Raw genomic sequence first — 18,511 nt, forward strand, 5'->3', positions numbered from 1 at the left:
ACCGCCCACCCTTCAACACTTCATATAGGTATGTTTTTGCTGGGAAGAAGTGGCGCAAAAAACTATCCAGCAACTCCCCGGCTGATAATCACATAGCACATTTTAAGCTACATTGAAGTCATAGACTTTGCTACGGCACTGTTTGAAAGAGTTACCGCGGCGCTGGTACATAAAGGGCTTAAGAAGGAGCATTTTTTATTAGTTTTAGTCAGTAAGAGTCTGACCCTCACGCTGCACTCACTGCGGGAGAAGTTATCTGAAGATTTCACACAATGAAAAGGTCGTAGACTCACAGACTCACATCCAAAATAATATTCTTAGCGCTTGTCTCAAAATTCTTAGTAAATCCAGCAATGCAGCAAGATTGACTCAAAGTTGCATCACTGCAGGCGTTTGACACGCTACACAAAGGTGTCAGAACAGTCCTGTATCCAAACATATTACTACATGAACAGACGGGTTACAAAACCAGAGCATCTCAAGTACGTATTGTCGGCGCCAAAGTCTTTAAGCAACCTGAAAGTACGTACTTACTCTATGGCAACGGTTCCCATGGCGAGGCGTATAATGTGCCCTGCTAATCGAAGCTATATCGACCTACTCCCGATTGTTCGTTTTCTTTTCATATTGTCGGAACAATACGTCTGATATAAGGTTTCTGCTGAAGGAACCCATAAAAAATGAATGGCTGTTGATTTTATTTAATCTTAAGTACATGGTGGGTGGAAGTGTATTAAAAACTTTGTACAAAAGAAATAAAACCAACTTCAATAATTAAAGTCTTATAAATACTGTTCTGGAAATCGTGTCAAAATCGGTTCAGCCACACACGAGATATTTTGAGCTCGCACCGGGATAAAATATAGCCTATGTTACTCGCAGATAATATACCTTTCTAATGGTGAAAGAATTAATTAAATGGAGAATTTGAAATCGGTCCAGTAGTTATTGAGTTTATCCATTACAACCAAACAAACAAAGTTATCCTCTCTAGATTAGTATAGGCAGATGTAAGGAGTTGTAGAGTGACCGTAACTAGAGGGATTCTCTAGGTTCCCTCGAAATCGTCGGTCATTGGCTCCGTTATACAAGTTCTCTTTGATTTGATCCCAACAGCTTTGAGTGGTCCGGCTGTCTAATGAAATATGTATTCGAAGGCACTGAATGAAAGCCTGTTAAATTGGACTGAAAGCTCTTTTTAGGAATCCGGGTTTGAGAACATAAATTGTGAAATTTTAGGTTGAAAGATGTTTATTTTCAAAAAAGAGTCTCTTGAAAACAATAATAATTAAACAGGTAATCTATCCTATTATATAAAAGAAAGTCGTGTTGGTTACACATACTAAAACAGTACTTAAATAATAATTCACGTGAATCGATTTTGAAACTGGAAATTTTCCCGCAAATATTTTCGAATGAATCAACGAAAACTAAAGAAACAAACCCTGTAATGGACATTTCAAAAAACAATAGTGTCAACGTAACTAAGGCTTGTGAAATTTCCGCTATTCTCAGTTCACTGCAGTTTTCTGTTCAATGAATACTACAATAACATTGTGCATGACAGTTTGTTCGTACTTACTGCTAAAATATTAACTTGAAAGTTCGTTCATTAAGTCAAGAATAGAAAGTATTATTGAACAAACCGTTGTATACAGAACAGTTAGTAGATGCGGTCTTGGGGAGGCGTCTTGACATGTTTTGTATTTCTGTTGCCGCTATAACATCAAATACTGAAAACTACAAAAAAACGTAATTTTTTTGCTCATTTTTGCTCTGGTACGGAACCTTTCGTGCGCGAGTCCGACTCGCACTTGGCTGGTTTTTAACGAGTTGTTACAGGTTGTTAATAGCTCAGTGGTTCCAGGTTGTAGGTCTTATCGACAAGAACTAGCAAGAAACTGCATATACACTCTTTTCTCTTCGCCTACGGAACCCTAATGAAAATAAAATGGCAGCATTAAGTTCCCACTCACAGCATCTTAGCTCATAACAATATATACACGAGTGGCGTTGTTTGTTCGCGAGTACTCAGAGTCGAGCCCCCGACGGTGCAAACTGAACAGTGGAGTATCAATTAGTAACTGCACGTAATTAGTCGCATTTTACACCAGAGAAGCATACTGCTTTTATTTCAATACCGAGAAATTAGTGCAATAATATTATGAGCTGGTAAATTAGTAGCACTAATTGACGGGTTCTTCTACGTTTCGGAAGGCACGATACATTGGTGGGTTCCGGCTGTCATTTGAACATGATTGGCAGTCGTTTCGGGTAGAAGCCAGAAAGTGTGAGTCAAGTTTCGCGGATAACTGGGTTGAGGAGGTCAGATAGTTCGCTGCATGTGAAACACTGGTACTCAACTGCATCCCGTTACACTGGAAGCCGATGCCAACATAGTTGGGATAAGGCTAGGCAGATGATGAAATTAGTTGTATCCCATCATTTTAGCTTAGTGTATTTTTCAGCTGGCTTCAAACAGCGGCGAATAGAGAATGATGGAAAGCTATGGGGGAGGTCTTTGCCCAGCAGTGGGACAGCAAAGGCTTTTATAAAAGGCTATACTAATATTATAAAGCTGAAGAGTTTGTTTGTTTGTTTGTTTGTTTGAACGCGTTAATCTCAGGAAGTACTGATCCGATTAGAAAAAATCTTTGTTAGATAGCCCATTTATCAAGGAAGGCTACTTTTTATCCGGGTTCGTGCAGAGATTCCCTCGGGATGCGGCTGAAACCGCTGGCAGAAGTTAGTATTAAACATACCTACATTTCAAAGTAGGCTACCATAAAAGTAGGTACCTAATACAATAAGCGTCGGCCAGCGTCAATCACGACTAATTGCATTACTGTGCAATGCGCGAGAGAACATTAATTCCCGGCATCCCGGCATCCCGGATAAACGCGACCGTAATCATATCATTCCCGGGAGTTTCCCGGACACGGACTTCACTTAACTTGAGCATACAATGTTAGCTGTTAAACGTATGTTGAACCGTGCTTGAAATATACAACAAAGGTATTTAAATACAGAGAGGAGGCGTTGAAAATGACCTTTTAAGCTCGGTTTCTATAACAACAATTAGTTTCTCTTGATTATACGTTAGAAACTAAAAGTTTCAAGGCTATAGAAACTGGGCACTATCCCTTCTTTAGTTAAGAAATTCCTCAACATTTATTGCAAAAAATATACCTCTAGGTAAGTATTGTATTGCAAATCAAATGCGTGATCATCTCAGCCTAAAGAAGTCCACTACTGGACTGCTATCTCCCCCAATCTGACGGAAAGTTACCCATAGCACAGATTACTAAACAGTTACTACCCTGACAGCACGGGGCATGCATGTTAGTAAAAGCAAGTAGGATTAGCAGGATTAACTACAAAGCAATTGAAACCCGCTATATTTTAACAATCGAAGCTTAGGGTTCGTCTACACGGTGCATGTAGCTGGAGCAAGTTAAGGCGCTACCTCGGAATTCAACATTTTTTTTAAGTTAATTTTAATTTAAGAATACTTATTTGAATAATTAACTTTGTTTATGTGTTTGTTGACTATATTACCTAGATTAATCCGAAGACAAAAACATAAAACAAGTAACTTTTCTCGATAGAAAACAAATCAGAACTTACCTCTAAAAATAACATTTTATGAATTCTATGTCGTAGTCATGTACTTTCTGTCACATTAAAATAATGAAGAATGTAGATAATATCTTATTAAACATTAATTAGAAAACAGTTTTTAAAGAAACATAAAATTGGTTGCATGTTTCCTCTCTCTATCTATTTACGTTGCTATCGCATAGTTCTATCCCTCTCATCCATTTACCCAGTTCGCCCGTGAACATCGCAACGAGGTATCGTCTTAACATGCGCAAGTGACAAATTTGAAAAAATAATTCAAATTAGGCTGATAAATCAGCACTTTTCAAACATCAAAAACGAAAGACAGCCCCCAAAACGTCTGCCCTTCACCCTTCCTATGTGTTTTGGCTGGGAAGAAGAAGTGGCGCAACAAACTCCCCAGCAACACATGTCCAAGACCAGAATTTATACAGAATAAGTCAAAAATAACTCAAGAGCACGCGGGTGGGTATGTAGCTCTGGTACATGCGCGAGTCAATGGACCCGCATACATGTGTAACCTGCGTATGTGCCTCAACATGCGCAAGCTACTTGCACCGTGTAGACGCACCTTTACTGGTGGAAATGAGCCCCATCACGCACGCGTGCACTAGTGCATCGATTAAACGTAATTGCATCGGTGAGTGCAACGAGGATTATATGTGGTAACCTACCAGGATTAAAGCTGGAAGTAAGCCGACAGACTTATAGGAGAATTGGTATCAGTAATTGTGTAACTTAAATTGGGAGAATCGTTGAATTGTATGACTGAAATGTGTATTGTACGAGTACTAGCTCCTGCCCGTGGCTTCGCCCGCGTGGTGTGTTGTTAAAAAATACACTAGGTATGTGTAATCAGGGTATCACCTATCCAAATACCAAATATCAAACAAATCGGTACAGCCGTTTTTGCGCTAACAATCATACATCCATAAAATTTCACAAACTTTCACATTTATAATATTAATAGGATTAGTAGAATAGTAGGATTGGTAGGAAATGAGTAATCGGTAAATCGGTTTAATTTTTTGTTAAAAGTTTTTTGTCGGTTCAAAATAATCATCTGAACTCAACACAAAGACCGTTCCTATTGACGTAACAGAAAGTATTTACCAACATAACTGTTCATTTGAAACGTTACTCGAAAGCTTAATACGCAAACAGACTTTAAATATATTTACTCGATTCCCTTTTGAGTTCAATCCGCCGGATTGATTTTGAGTGACGGCGCGAGATGAGAGCTCGCGAACCTTCCACGGAGTCGTTTGTGTCTGAGATATATCTTAATAAACGTTTATAGATTAATAATAACAATAGTATTTCATTATTACTTTGGATATTGTTTTCCTAGAATATCAAAATATAACATTCTGACAATATTATTCTGTCGTAGTCTTCAATGTGCGAAATCGTTACGAATATTATAAATGCGAAAGTTATTCTGTCTGTTGCGCTTTCACGCCAAAACTGCTGATCTGATTTACATATAGTCAATGTCTGAGGAAGAACATAAACCACTTTTTAACCGGATGCGGAAAGAAGTTCTCTCCAAACGCGAGTGAATCGGTGAACAGCCAGTGATGTACAAGTCTATTCTGTTAGTTTCACACACTGCAGGCGCGAGCATTCAACCGCTCTTAACAATTATACATGTACTTTTACATACAACAGTGTAATTAGTGACATTCCCCTCCCCTTCCCGCTCAAACCACCCTCCCTCCCGACTGGCCGACCGACGCGAAAGGATTACAATGTAATCAAGGTACAATCACGCGGTAAATACTTCAAGCCTTTACTTTGTTCCCGGAAAAAATGTTAAGCAATTTCTCTTTATTGACAGATCCCACCAGCGAAACGAGAACACGGAACACTCATTAGCATTTTGTCCGCAATTGTACCTGCGGTTATTACATTTTTGGAACCTAATTTATGATAATCAGCGACAGAATATAAATCAGTAGAAAAGTTGGCTCCCTTCAATCTCAATCAGAGTTTCGTTTATTTTTGCGTGTAAAATATAAGCCGATGGATTCGTGCCATTGAATTTAAAGTAATTCGAAGGATATTTTGAAACGAGGCTTAGCATCGGTAGAAACGGTCACAGCTAAGCTATTACATTTTCGTAGCATAACTGCAATGCACATCTCCGGTGGAAAAGCAGCCTTAAGGTACGTTTCGAATACCATTTACTTATTTATTTTTTGCATTGCATTGCATTTATTTACTTATTTATTATTATTAGGTTTACCCACAGAATGTAATACACAAATATAATACATTAAGGAGTTAATGAGGTCAAACTGAAAATAAATAGAGGGTATGCGTATTTGAATTCGAGAAAAAAAATCCTCCTTATGTCTTGCGACACCCTAATGTATATGTGTATGTATAATAAGTCTATGTACGTATATATTTTCGATTTGTCTTTTATATTTAGTGCACCTGCCATGAAATTTCTCCTCCAACTAAAGGTTGACTGGTAGAGAACGCCTAAGGCGTTAAGTCCGCCTTTGTACATTGTTTTTTGTGTAAAATGTGTGCAAAAAGTGTAATAAATAAATCTTAAGTTCTATTCTAATACATAAATGCACTATTGGTCTGCAGCGTGTGCCCCGAGATGACCGATTTCATGCAGCCGTTGCAAGTGCGGTCGACAGCTAACTTTCAAAACGCACCTTTAAAGTAGATCTTGTTAGCAATTAGCATGAATGCGTTTGTCAAGCGCCACTCATGAGGGATTGTCCCATACATTTATTATATCACACACACACACATTTCAACAATAAACGAACATCTCCCATATTACACGAGATAGCGAACAAAACACATAATACATAGATAGGTATATAAAGAATAACAATTTCTTTTCCACGGCGCTATTCAGGCGTCTCCTGTAATTTGTCGCTCATAAATGTATGGGAGTGAAAAAACATATTGCGGGTCGTGGGGCGCGAGACGACGACACGTCGGCGACACGACGGTAACGCGACGTTGACGTGACGGATATGTCGAATGACGGCTGCGCGACACGACATTTTTGGGTGACGAGTAAAAATATGATTTAACTAGGTTCCGCGGGAACTACTTATGCGGTTAAAATGTAGCCTGTATGTTTATATGATGCATCAGCTTTGTAACTAGCAAATTAGATTAAAAATACGTACAGTCTATACTAACATTATAAAGACGTAAAAGGACAATGGGCAGATTGGTATACCCCACCAATAGCAATGTCATATATATCATTGGATAGGCCTTTTTATGTAGAACAACATTTACTATGATAGCTTTGCTGAAATGTTTGTCCGTTCTGAGATATAGATCAAAAACTGTGCAAAAGTTAGAACCAAGTAATCTATTCATAACTCAAGTTTTTAAAGGAAAATCTAAGTACTACTAAGTGTATGTCTTGTAAGTACTACCTGTTGTGCCCGTTAGGGTCCATAACTGTTATTGTTATTTAACATTTCAACTTTTTACTGTACCAACTGGATATTGGGCGTAATGAGAAACCGCACCAATAGCAAAGTCATATATATCGTTGGACAGGTCTTTTTAACCACCAACCTTCTTTTTAACCCAAAATCCAGTTGATACTATAAAAGGTTGAAATGATACATAATAGTAATAATTATGGACCCTAACGGACACAGCAGGTAGCACTTACAAGACTTACACTTAGTAGTACTTAGATTATCCTTTAAAGACTTGAGTTATCAATAGATTACTTAGTTCTAACTTTTGCACAGTTTTTGATCTATATCTCAGAACGGACAAACATTGCAACAAAGCTGTCATAGTAAATATTGTTCTACATAAAAAGACCTATCCAATGATATATATGACATTCCTATTGGTGGGGTATACCAGGTCCCATATATTTGTGCCCATTGTCCTTTGTAACTTTGTATATAGGGGTAATCTTTGGAACCGCTGGTTTGATTTCCAAAATTCTTTCACTGATAGCTAGTCAGGCAGTAGTTCCCACGGGACGCGGGAAAATGGTTATATTACAATAAAGTAATTCGATTTAATACCAATGCTTTCAATGTTTAGAAAACAAATCGTTCGTACGAAATTTGAACTTTATCACCGTGAAATGCCGTACCTACAGCGATAATCGGCCGGGGCGGCGGGTGAGACGGCTGTTAGACGGTGTACGTTAATTTTACATAAGAAAAAAAGACATTTATTTCTAAGCATATATTATATCACGGGATGACTTGATATGACGCAAGTACAACGTCAGAGTATGCATTACCTAATTTATATTCATATTACAAAACAGTAAAGTTTGTGACGTCATACGAGGTATATTAGATTATTTTATAGATTACTAGCTTCCGTCAGCAGCTTCGCCGGCGTGGTGTGTTGATAAAAAGTAGCCTGTGTGTTAATTCAGGGTATCACCTATCTGCGTACCAAGTATCAACCAAATCAGTCCAGCCGTTTTTGCTTGAAAGAATAACAAACATACATCCATACATTCTCACAAACTTTCACATTTATAATATTAGTAGGATAGTAGGATTAGTAGGATAGTAGGATTTTACCTGAGTATGGTAACTACTACCCCCGGGGTGCACGCGTAATCGCAGGAAATCCTAATTGTATACGAGTATATTGAATATGGACATCGCGGTCAGGGCTCCGCTGGTTCATAAATAAAAAAGTAGCTACGATATGCGGTTTTATTGAATGGTCAATGAACCATTATAATTATCAATGCATCGTATCTCATTTGTTTATCGTCATTTCGCCTTATTGGTCCTTTTGTATCGAACCCATTCCACCTTATTATAAAACGTGGCTTTAAAAAAGTACCAGAACCACGTTTTAGAATAAGGTGGAAGGAGTCCATTGAAAATATTCTCTAAGATCTAGACTCGTATAGAGAAGTTTCCAAACAACCAATCGCTACCTAAGGAACTAGCATAAAAACTGATTCAGCTTTTAACTACACAACATTTTCTTGCACTTTTTTTTTTCAAAAATGTTGCTATCTACGGGATAGTCCTTTGCCATTATTAACACCTGCCTTTAATACACTGAGTACATATTAAAGCCGAGTATGAGACGACCGCAACGTCGGCTGACGTTCGCGACGCCATTTCAACCGCACTTTAATATTTAACTGTGAGCTAAATGCAGTCTCAATTTCTATATGAGGCAACACACGAATTATGTTGACTGAAGCAAAAACTTTTCCATCCATTTGTGTTCATATTATAGTGTAATAAATAAATAAATAAATGTCGCGACACCTTCACACACGGTCGGTTAGCACCATGATAAGCTATTTATGCGCTTGTTTTATGGGCGCTAACACAACTGATACACTACATAAAACTTACGTATCATTCTTATCCCTACTAATATTATAAATGCGAAAGTAACTCTGTCTGTCTGTCTGTTACGCTTTCACATCTAAACTTCTGAACTGATTTTAATAAAATTTGGTACAGATATAGAGATGACCTTGAGAAAGAACATAGGATCATTTTTATCTCGGACTATTGAAGAATTCTCTTGGAAACGCGATATAACCGAACTCTACGCAGGCGAAGTCGCGGGCGGAAGCTAGTAAATACATATTATAACACCCAAACCACAGCTAACAAGTATGCTCATCACAGAAATTTTGACCGCACCGGGAATCGAACCCGGGACCCACAGTGCGGCTGTCATGGTTACAATTGCGCCAATGAGGTCCTTATGTAATAGCGACAAAGTTCATAGGCATCTACAATTTGAGACGATTACCACAATTCGTGGTGGCCTAGTGGTTAAGACACCAGCCTCTCAAGTACGAGTGTGCTGGTTCGGATCCAGGTCAGGTACGGTCAGTTCAATTTCTTCTGTAGGGCTATGTTCAAACCAAACTGACTGGTATATTAACGTATCGTCGGTTAGATGTGAATGAAAAAGTGAATATGTATGGAAATACAACAAACTGCGTAACATTCGATCGTATTTGGCGGCTAACTGATCTCATATAGGAACCAAACGAAACATTTTAACTATTCGGTCTCGACTGTTTATGAAACAAGGAGTCCGGATTATCACTGCAAAAGAATGCCCGAGCTATTCAAATTAAGCGATAGCATCGAAAACTCGGCAAATTGGTTCATCTGCAAATACTTTATTGAACAGATCATTTCAGAAACTTCACGAATTCGAGTTGTAAATGTACTAACTGCGCCATATTAAAAGTTTTCTGTACAGCGAGTGCATATAAATTCGTTGTACCACGAACAAACAATACTCTAGACAGCAAATATTTCTCGCTTGCATAATACACGGAGCAAAATACACCAACTGCAAACTTTGCACCTTCCCGCTATTTCTTACTTTTGAAAATGTTTGCAAATATTAAAATGTCAACGAGAAATAAGACCGGAGCGAGCACCGCGATGGGCAACTTCAATAATTTTGCACGAAGACTCCATTTAATTTTAATATATTTTCAATTGAATAAGAAACCTCTCCGTCGGGAGTTGGTAGGTTTTTCATAATTTACTTCAACTGAAACACTATTAACAGAGCGCTAGAGAAATGGGACTGCGATTCATAAGGACTGACTCGTAGCGCTACGAAGGGCTACGGAGTGTAGCGCCGTAGCGTCGTAGCATTCATTACAGAAGGGGACAAAAATGTTCGCTCTTTTTGAGAGTGCTCGCTTTAATACAGTTTATTAGTTGCAACTTTTACTCAACAACTTTTAAAAAATATTTAGCTTTGCAGTTCCATGAAAGTTTTCGTCAGTAGAATAATATAAGTCCGAGGAAATCGCTATTTTCGACAGGTGTCTCTTTCGGTTCGGGTTTTCATCATCGCCCTAGATTTGGAAAATATATCCTTGCAAAAAAAAAAAGAACAAATCAGTTGAGATATGGGCGACCAACACACAAAAAATGACAAATGCAGTATTGATTAATACCTCTTATATTGCGTGAAGTCAGTTAATAAATACATATAGTTTTATAACTTTTCAGTATCATCAACAGGACACTTCAGAGTAATGGCTGTACGGTACATTACTGAACAACTAACGAGTTTTTTTATAACTCCATATAAAATATAACGTAGGTTCTCGTGTAAAATTAGGTTATATGACATAACCTAACGCTATGAAAGTCAATTTACATAATGTATATTTAATGGTATATATTATATAATTTTGAATAACTTTGCTGAATTACAATTTTCGACAAGCTTTATCTCCGAGAAAAATGAATGTATAGAAAAAAAAACACCGGCTTAAAACCATACAGACAGAGTTGTGTCGCTGGGGAGTTCGCTCCCCCATTTCTTCTTTCCATCAAAAACACATAGGAAATGGCGACAGGCGGGCGTTTTTAGGGCTGTCTTTTATTAACAAAACTTAAAGAGTGCTTGCTTATTTTCAGCTCATTTATAATAAAAAAAAAACGAAAAACGTTTAGTTTCAGATACTTGTTTAACGCTACATGCTGTTGAAATCAATGAAAATCAAATAAAAAAAAATATATCAAAAAAATTAAAATATTAGATACACAATGCCGAGGTCACCTTTATCATCAAATCATACTAGCACAGCAGAAGCCAGGAGCAAATATTGTATGGTTTCTCTAAAACTATCACTTACGAACATCGCCCTGTGGCTTTCAACTCAAATCTGCGGTTTTGGCCACTGTGAACTGACTATCGGTGGATTTCAATAACCTAATCTAAATAATGGAGGATAGATTCCTCCAATTTGCTTACTTGAGAAAGTAATTTGACGTTGGCCTAGTGGGTAAAGAACCGACCTCTCAGGTATTAGTGTGTGGCTTCGATTTCAGGCCAGGCAAGTACCAATGCAACTTTTCTATGTTTGTATGTACTTTCTAAGTATATCTTAAACAGCAATGACTATGTTTCGGAGGCCACGTTATATTGGAGGTCCCTAATGGCTTTGGCAGTTGTTACGAGCAGTCAGAAGCCAGTAAGTCTGACAACCAGTCTAACCAAGGGCTAATTGGATTGGTCGGATACCTGGGTTGAAGAGTTCAGAAAATCAGTCGCTGCTTGAAAAACACTGAAACTCAGCTGCATTCTGTTAGACTGGAAGCCGACTCCAACATAGATGAGAAACGGCTAGGCAGATGATTGCACGGGGCTCATGTAAAAACTCGCAAATCAACGAATAGTTTCGTTATAGAAATTCCTTGTAAAATAGCGAATAGATTTATTAATTTCTCGTTGTCAGATTAATTTTTATTTTATATTTTCTTTTCCACTAGCGAGAACTTAACACGTACAGCTGAATATTAAATTCCTCGAATATTGGTATTTTCAATAGCCCGCTGCACCTGATCCGTAATATTATTTAAAATAATTCCAACGTTTTATTTGCGCGAGTAATATTCAATTTGCGCACATTTATGGAATATTTTATAAATTCCATTTTCCACGTAGTTTTATATTAATTGAGTTTAAGTTTTCGCTTCTGTTGTTTTAATGGATTTTATTACGTTATTATGTTTAATTAAATATTAATAGGCTCGTAAATCTGGACGCATAGCATTGGAAATTTTAGTTATTTCGCGATGCAAATAAGGTTAGCTACATAATATTTTTTTGATGCATTGTATGTCATATTTAAACTATAATTCACATTCCATCCAAAGGTTTACCTACTTATCATCATAATCACAGTCATAGGACATCTTCTTCTGGTCTGGGGACTTCTCATTCTTCTTCTTCTTCTTTCGTGTCGATGACATGTCCTATAGTGAGTCTACACTTTGTCAGCCCAATATGTCGCTACAGCGAGAGCACGACTGGATGCTAGGTCATTCTCATTATTGACCGCAAAAAACGAGCGTCCAGCACTTTTACAAAGCAGCCCGAAGAATGTAAGTTGACGGTGTTATGCCTACTTGCTTACTTCGTAAAGCCGGCTACCCCGAATGCTACTCAAAAGCATTCGTTATTACAATTCCACGTCAGAAGCCAGGTTTATTTGAGAAAACTGCCACTAGAGCTTCATCATCCTCCGAGCCTTGTTCCTAACTATGTTGGGATCGGCTTCCAGACTAACCTTATTCAGCTGAGTACCAGTACTTTACAAGAAGCGACTGCCTATCTGACCTCCTCAATCTAGTTACCCGGGCAACCCAATACCCCTTGGTTAAACTGGTGTCAGACTTACTGGCACTAGAGCTTGTTACGTGATTAAAACTGCAGCTCAATAGATAAGCAGACTTTGTTTATGATTGTGACGTCATCTGTCACACACATTGAAACAATGGGTTCATATTGGGGCCCCGAAGTTCTTTGAGTCGCGGGTACTATATTATAATTATGTACGACGTTTATGATATAATGATTGAGCTGAACGTACTTTCTGTAGGTATACCAAATATTACTATATTATACCAAATATTATTTATTACAAAAATCTTTTATATGGGCTAATGAATTAGGGAAGTAATATGAAGTTTGTTCATCACCGTTTCTTCTTCCAAAGCGATGAAAGGGGGGCGTTTTTGGGGGTGCTGTCCAAAGTAATTGACGTTAATTGAAGGAAGCTAATTTAATTAGCTTAATCAATAAACGTTATTGAGTTTGGCTTTGAATGGTCCTATGATATGTTGATGTTAATGTTTAGCTTACAACAGAATAATCAAAGTCCAGCCATCTATTATGAATATTTTCAAATGGATTTGACTTATATACTTCATAGCTTTGTTAGCCAAAAACTATTTGCGTACGAACAACAATCAAACAGTCAGAACATATTTTTTTTACTATTAACTTAAGCGGCTTATTGTAAAAAGCTGGAGAGTGAAATATTTTCATGAAAACATTTTTAACACTAAGCTAAAAATTGCTGAGTGTTTTTACTAATGGGAAAAGTGAATTAAAATATTTACAAAAAAGAAAATAAAGGAATAATATTTTCAATTTTTAAAAACACTATTGTTATTCAGTAAAATCGTAATACTGGGTTCATTGCTGGATTTCAGAATTTATATTATCCGGTTTTCCCTCCCCTTTAATATATTATATAATCTGCCATTAGTGTCCATGATATACAAGGAAAGTAACCCGCACACACTCCTTCATTTCTTAATTTATCAATTAATCAGGCATCAAAACCCACATCAACATACTTAAAAATCATCTAAAAAGCTTTTCAAACACTAAAACATATTGATAGAACAACAAGCCATCAGTGTGAGAGTGCCTGCGCCCGCCGATAGTCCGTCACAACGCATTACACTGGCGTGCATCAAACCCGACCACTTACTGCAACACGTTCACTAACTATCTATCAAGGGAACACGACAACTCGCTTGTTGATGACGGGATCTAATCTGAATATGTGAGGAAAATTCAGCTTTTGAATATTTTTAAAATCACTGTTGAATTATAATACGATGAGACACTTTAAGAGGAACACACATATTTCGGGAAAGTTCTGAGTGGAAGTGGGAGAGGGTAAAAATCGCTGATAGGATTTTTAGTTTTGCTAAAAATCGTGATAAACCAATTTTTTACAAGTTTTTATTAGATTCTTTCTATTCTAACTCTCTCATAACGGGCCAGCTGGAAGTAATTTCTAATGAATAAGCTGTGCCTTTGTACTATCTGTTCTATTTTTCTTCTTCTGTGTACATAAACTTTTAAATAAATAGATCAACTTGTATGTAATTGTAATAGGTATGTAATTTCATGTAATGGAATCTAAGGTAACTAATTAAACCATCTTCCAAAATCAAGATAGAATCAAAGCTAAGAATCAAGGCGTTATGAAAATTGGCAGCTGTATGTAGTTCTGATGACAATACAATAATCTGACGGTACTGACGAAATGCTAGTAGCTGGAAGATATGAACTGGAACTTCATGATGAGATATAGTATTAAAGCAGTGTTTTCATAAAAAAAATACCGAACTTTGACCACGATTCGTTTCTTCTTGCATTTATGAACAAAAACGTGTTTTTTTTTTCAGTTTTACCCTACCTGAAATCGCAGGTAATTTATTTTTCCTATAATTTCTGTTGTATTGTCTTCCTTGTCCAAAGGCTTTCATCCTATTATAATACAATATTGTTTCAAAGGGGATCTACCCTATTCTACGTGGACAACAGACGAGCAATTCTATGTAAATTCCAGTACATTGCGGTACACATAGTTATGTCGAATAATACGTTACTGGGAACCAATTAATGTAATTGAAGCTATTGGATTGAAACTGTGTGAAGCCACATCTCCTTGTATTACCTTAGTCACTGTAGGATACTAAGTAGTTAGTACTTAGTAGGTATTGTAACAATTTTAACATCTGTAAAATACCTCAACGAGCAAATAAGATTTAGACTTTTGAGTTATACATATAACATTTCAGTAACTTTGTTTTGTGTTGCGCTTTCACGTCAAAACTACTGAACCGATTTAACTCTAATTAATTTAATATAATGAAGAGGAATCAGTTTTTGTTCCTATGGCTCCGAAATTATCGAACCGATTTGAATAACTCTTTCACTACATTAGCTTAAAGCTACATTATTCCCGAGTAACAGAGCTAATTAGTTAATGTTATCCGAGTACGGGAAGAAGTTCCCCGGCAATTCGGTGAAACCGTAGAGATCAGTAAAATATAAAGATACGCTGAGAAAGGCTTGTTTAATGTATTTCTCTGAGAACTCTGATGAAACCGCAAGATACAGCTAGTCCTACTAATATTATAAATGTGAAAGTTTGTGAGAATGTATGGATGTATGTCTGTTATCCTTTCACGCAAAAACGACTGGACCGATTTGGTTGAAAGTCGGTATGTTCGGTGTTACCCTGGATTAACACATAGGGTAATTTTTATCAACACACAACGCGGGCGATGCCGCGAGCGGAAGCTAGTATACAATACGTCAAACATTAAGCACATCCCAACTCATATATCAATCGAAAAATTCAATTCAATTCAAATCAATATCACAACAACGGTATGATTGGCAACCAGCTGTGATTCCTTTGATGTCGCCTGAAGGACCGCCCCACTCGGTCACCGCGCTTGAACCTCACGTGGTTTAACTTATTACTTTGAACCAGGAAAAGGGGACTTATTATAGATCCTGCGTCAGATCTTTTTCTATGAATCACTGCAGGTACTTCTTTTAATAGCATCTGATGTTAGTTTTACTCGCTTTCCTGAGAAAATAACTTTTTACATACGGATAAAAATAAGTATTGAATAAGCTATATAACTGTCAAGTTACTTCAACATTTGTTTAGCCGGTCGCAGGTTTTTTTGCACCTTTATAAAATTAGTGTAATTTCATCTGCCTAACCTTTTCCCAAACAAAGTCTTCCAGTCTAACCGGATAAGCTGAGTACCAGTGTTCCACGTGGAGCGAGTGCCTATGTGACCTCCCCACCTCAGAGACCCGGGTAACCTGGGTAAGACTGGTTATCAGATTTTCCGGCTTTTGACTGCTAAAGAAATGCATATGATAGACGGCCGGGAGCCATTTTATCGTGCCTTCAAAATACGATTCAAAAGAAATTCGAAAATTGCAGCAGTTCAGGAATACTTGTGTGTCTGTACTTGTCTCAGGGACTGGATGCGACGAAATTCAATTCAGATAACAGCTTTCAATACGGATTTGAGAAGTGTTTTATAAAACTAATTTTGAGCAATATCTTCTTTTAAAAATACTTTTAATATAAAGCGCATTTGAGTACTTGTTAATGATATTTCACACTCATTAGTGTACAAAATGCTAAATTGACTCGTCCGTTTGTCGCGCTTTTACGCCAAAACTATTTAACCAATTCAAATGACAATTATTACACAGATAGTCTAGGACTTTTCTTAGAAATTGAGTTTGGTCACATGCAGATATGGTTATGTAGCTTTCTGATGTCCACGTAAGTAAAATAAATGAATTTGGATTTGACTTCAGAAAATACTCAGGGTTATTATTTTTCTGGCTAAGGGAAGTAGTTCTCTCATGTTTCGAGTGGAACCGTGGGAAACAACTAGTAAATTATAATGAGGTCCTTTCAAATGATTATAGTTTGTTAGCTCGTTAAACAGCCCGAATGCTCGTGCACTCGAAAATAATGGCGTCTACGACTTACCTTCTGTTTTTAAAGCCAAAAGATTTATTTATTTCAAAGAAATATGTCAATTATCTTCAAAGTAAACGTGTATCTTTAGACAAAGAACATCACTCGAGTAATTTCAGAATGAGCAATTACTTAAAGCAGAGACAATCTATTATTTGATAGAATAGCTACGATTGAAGATAGTGTTGTTACTAGTCGATATTTATTGAGAATCGAGTGGTGTTTCTTTAGTTAGACTATACAAATATCGATAAGTATTATCGCAATGGAACGCGCTCAAATGATTTTTCATTTGCTAATGTATTGGGAATAGTTTTATTTTTGTTGTTCTCTAAAGTGCAAGTAATTTTCAGGGTAAAAAGACGCTGTTAACTGAAAACATTAAAATGAATAAAATATGGCTGAATCTGTCAAAGATAAAATTTTACTTAAGTTGTTGCGCAAACATAGCTAATCGAGGTTTTTCATATTTACTATCGATTATCGGGATAAATCATCGATATCTTCATCATTAATCGTCTCATCACTAATAACAAAATGGTGTGTGTGTCGATCCGCACTAAGATTGAAGCATGTCTGCGCATTGAGGCAATAGATTAGATTAATAGCTACACATACGTAAACCAATAGTTATCTAATGAATATTTAGGTGTATTATTTAATTGTCATTTACCAATCTTTGACATAACTATTGGCTTCTGACTATCCTTTATTGTTTTACTAATGTGAAAACTCTTGTTTGTCGAAGTCTACAACATAAGTAACATGAAAATGAACCTAATAAGATAGTAAGAGATAATGAACAGTCGAACCAAGGGGTATCGGGTTGCCCGGGTAACTGGGTTGAGGAGGTCAGATAGGCAGTCGCTTCTTGTAAAGCACTGGTACTCAGCTGAATCCGGTTAGACTGGAAGCCGACCCCAACATAGTTTGGGAAAAAGGCTCGGAGATAATGAACAGTCGTTCTGATGCCGATTAAATATATGATCGTTGTAATGTTAAGGTAATTGAGATACATTAACCAATGTGATGGATTTCATAAGATTATTCCACATTCTGTTCCATGTGCAAACAACCCATAGTTTTATACCTATTCTCCGCATTTGTGGACAGCCTAACTCCACACCCAACGAGTCTAGTGAAACAGCCAAACGAATTCATGAAAGTATAAACTAACTAAACAGGTAACAGTTCGTTATAAGTTGCAGTTACATCGCAGTTAGACTAACTTGTGATGAGCTGCGACTAGGTCTAGCCAACTTTCTTGATTAGAGGATCTTAAACTTGTTATATTGCACAACTTCCTCTATGTAAGTTGTTAAAAATTAATTCTAAAGTGTGTGTAAGTTAAATAAGGTTTGTGGAGTAATTGCCTATTTGACATCCTCGACACAGTTACTTGGGCAACTCAATATCCCTTGGTCAGACTGGTTGTTCTTCTAGCATCTGACTACGTAACGACTGTCAGAGATGGACATTTGAAATGGCTTCCGAAAGGTGAAAACATTTGTTAGCTTAGCGGGAGCCAGTAAACATAGTTTTACATAGACTGGTACAATGAATAATTGCAATATTAATAAAGAAGTAAAGAGACGCAGCCCATTGCTGGCGTAAGACGTGAAGTGGCTTGCGCCTGCCGCCTTAGCCTGTCGCAGCGATGTCGTGCATAGACCTAAGATGATCCCTCCTATCCACGAACAAACCACGCCTCGCTTTGCTTAACCTCATGATCAATCGAAATGTGTGGCTTATACTTAGCCACGAGCTCCTCAATAATGTAGTATATGGGTG

General features: G+C 37.2%; 1 protein-coding gene across 3 annotated transcripts in view; it reads right to left on the reverse strand.

The window, feature by feature from the left end:
- Positions 1-18,511, reverse strand: part of LOC110379459 (uncharacterized protein) — a 290,441-nt gene that overhangs the window by 46,467 nt on the left and 225,463 nt on the right. The gene's annotated exons all lie outside the window — the stretch shown is intronic.

Source organism: Helicoverpa armigera, chromosome 1, assembly GCF_030705265.1.
Source record: "Helicoverpa armigera isolate CAAS_96S chromosome 1, ASM3070526v1, whole genome shotgun sequence".
NCBI classification, from domain to species: domain Eukaryota; kingdom Metazoa; phylum Arthropoda; class Insecta; order Lepidoptera; family Noctuidae; genus Helicoverpa; species Helicoverpa armigera.